At 31.4% G+C, this 2853-nt stretch overlaps 1 long non-coding RNA gene across 1 annotated transcript in view; it reads left to right on the top strand.

The window, feature by feature from the left end:
* The first annotated feature begins 762 nt into the window (after window positions 1–762).
* The window catches only part of LOC108761705 (uncharacterized), a 20189-nt gene continuing 18098 nt past the window's right edge, over window positions 763–2853 (top strand). The window contains exons 1-2 of the long non-coding RNA XR_001940135.1: window positions 763–963; window positions 2081–2089. This is a non-coding gene — a long non-coding RNA (uncharacterized LOC108761705). The remainder of the gene's footprint in view (window positions 964–2080; window positions 2090–2853) is intronic.

The raw sequence follows: 2853 nt of genomic DNA, 5'->3' as shown, positions 1-2853 counted from the left end.
TCCTGCTATAGCCAAACTTATACTAATTAAGAATCTTTTTGAATTTTTTATTTCAGATAACCAGAATGCACGCAATCATGGGCACCGTTTTTTTTTACCATGTATTCGATAGGGTTTAATTAATATTTATATTCATTAATTTAGCTTTAAAAAATATTTTTTATGTTCTCTAAACATAATAAAATATATACATAAAAAGCTGATATTAACAATTTTTACTAGTTTCTTGTAAAAAAATCCCGAAAAAAGCGTGTTTTAGAGTAGAGTACCCCCTTAAGATTTTTGTCTCAAAATCTCAGGAACTTGCCTTTAAACGTTGTTACGATCACCACAGAACACCCTCTGAAGGTGCTAATTAATGATTTCAGGTTCATTGAAGAATTTTTATTTACTTCTAACGTATTTATTATTTCAACAATTTTTCTCAAGGATATTCTTTAATATCTTAATCAATTATACCCGATTTAGCCTGACAAACAGAGCTCTGCTGCGAACAACGCTGATAGTAATAAAGCACATGCCTATTCGCGACGCCTGGCTATCGTAATATGTGTGTACATATATGCGTTCATCCAAGTTTATGTAACAATAACGAATAATGTAACTTATATCATGTATTCATACACATAATAATCGTAATTGAGTATTTGTAAGAAAAAGAGAAAACTGTTTAGGTATATCTCACAAACGTTATTAATGTTACAAACGATATATTATATATCGTTTTAAAATTATCAATAAGTATATATATATATATAAGTATATATCTTTCGTAACAGATTTTCTAGAAACTGTGTTTTCAAATAGTATATCCTGTTGAAAACTTCCAGGTGGGTTCCCATGGAAACTTGTGAAGATTCATATAGGCTATTCAAAATCCATATGAAAATCCTTGTGGTGAATAAAAATCCATCTCGAAATATACATGGTGTATAAAAATCAATACGGAGATCTATATGGTGTGTGAAAGATCATATGGAAATCCACATGGTGTATAAAAAACTAGAGATGCACCATAAAATTATCGGATATCGAATATCTGGACAGAATGTAACATCGGATATCCGATATCCGATCGAATATCCGAGAAAGCAATTTTTCGAGTCAGATATCCGACCGGATTCCGAGAAAGTGTCTTCTAAAAAAAAAGCCTATAGGGAAAACGATTGTAATTTTGCAACAATGTATAAGATATTATAGCATCATGAATATATATACTTATTTTTAGAACATTTGTATAAGAAAAAATCAACAATTTGATGATATCGAATTTCAACCGGATATATTCCCGGATACTAACAAAGAGGTTGTATACATACAGGGTGTTCCGACCTTTTTTGCCAATCACTTTTGTGTAGATAGAGCGGACTAAACTGAGTCGAAAAGTCCTGTACCATTTTGCAATTTTCGCAATAGTTAACAAGATATTAATTACTAAAAATTGCAAAATATTGGTCTTTAATAATTTTTTACTCAAATACTATCAACTTTACAGAAAAACTGCAAGAGACAAAAATTATTAATTTTCTTCTCATAAAGTTCTGAGAATTTTTTCAGAATTTGTTCAGAATTTTTTGATACCGTATTTTTTCATGTTGGTAAAAATAAGAAAATGCAGTACTAAAAAGTTAATAAAAAATTCTGAAAAAATTCTCAGAACTTTATGAGAAGAAAATAAATAATTTTTGTCTCTTGCAGTTTTTCTGTAAAGTTGATAGTATTTGAGTAAAAAATTATTCAAGACCAACATTTTGCAATATTTAGTAATTAATATCTTGTTAATTATTGCGAAAATTGCAAAATGGTAGAGGACTTTTCGACTCAGTTTAATCCGCTCTATCTACACAAAAATGATTGGCAAAAAAGGTCGGAATACCCTGTACGCAGAATAGGGTCGCCAGCTAAGAATGCATGAGCGAATAGAAAGAAACAGAAAATGATATGGCCATCAGCATCCTTGTTTAATCGCGCATGTGCTGTTGACTTTCACTGTTAGGTGAGGAGATTTCAGAAGAGCAATATATCGATGCCGCCCCTCTCAGCTTTCAAAGTTCTATGCGCGGCGCAACTTTAGACAAAGATAAAGATGGTCATCCCCAGGCTTGGGCAATTTAGAGCTGCGAATAATTTCTTACGTATAATACATATGTATATGATACATATGTATAATACGTATAATACGTATAATACATATAAAACGTATAAAACGTACGTGTAATACGTATAACATACGGTATTATACGATATAAAAACCATGTATAATACATTATGTTTAATACATGTCCAACCCTGGTCATCCCGTATTCTTTCCTTTTCTACTATCTAACATTTCCACTTACAGGGGCCCTATGCCTTGTCTATTCTATATATATAACCTCTTTGGATACTAATGATATCCGGCTATCCGGTCGGATAGTAAAAAAGTGCCAGATAATACTGGATACCGGATACTTTCCGGATATCCGGTGCATCCCTATAAAGAACCATATGGAAATCCACATAGAAGGTATGAAAATATGGTAATCTGTAGAGGAAGGTCACCGATACCGACATACCACATTGTTTTTAGACAATATTTCTTAAACAAAAGGTAAAAATACAACTTCAAAAACATAAATACAAAGTAAAAAGTGTCTTCTATTAGATAGTATAAGCAATTTTTATAATACTGTTTGCAATTTTGCAATAATTAAGTTTTTCGTAAATTATGCAAAAATGAGCGTCTGAATGGGCTCTAAAACTGATATAGTAGGCAATAATACCAACATTCCTATTTTATAAATAAAGATATATCCTATTCTCTCTCTCTCTCTCTCTCTCTCTCTCTCTCTCTCTCTCTCTCTCTCTCTCTCT

Source organism: Trachymyrmex cornetzi, unplaced genomic scaffold (genome assembly GCF_001594075.2).
Source record: "Trachymyrmex cornetzi isolate Tcor2-1 unplaced genomic scaffold, Tcor1.1 scaffold1094, whole genome shotgun sequence".
Lineage (NCBI taxonomy): Eukaryota > Metazoa > Arthropoda > Insecta > Hymenoptera > Formicidae > Trachymyrmex > Trachymyrmex cornetzi.
The sequence above is the reverse complement of the archived record's forward strand: the minus strand, read 5'-3'. Positions and strand labels throughout refer to the sequence as shown.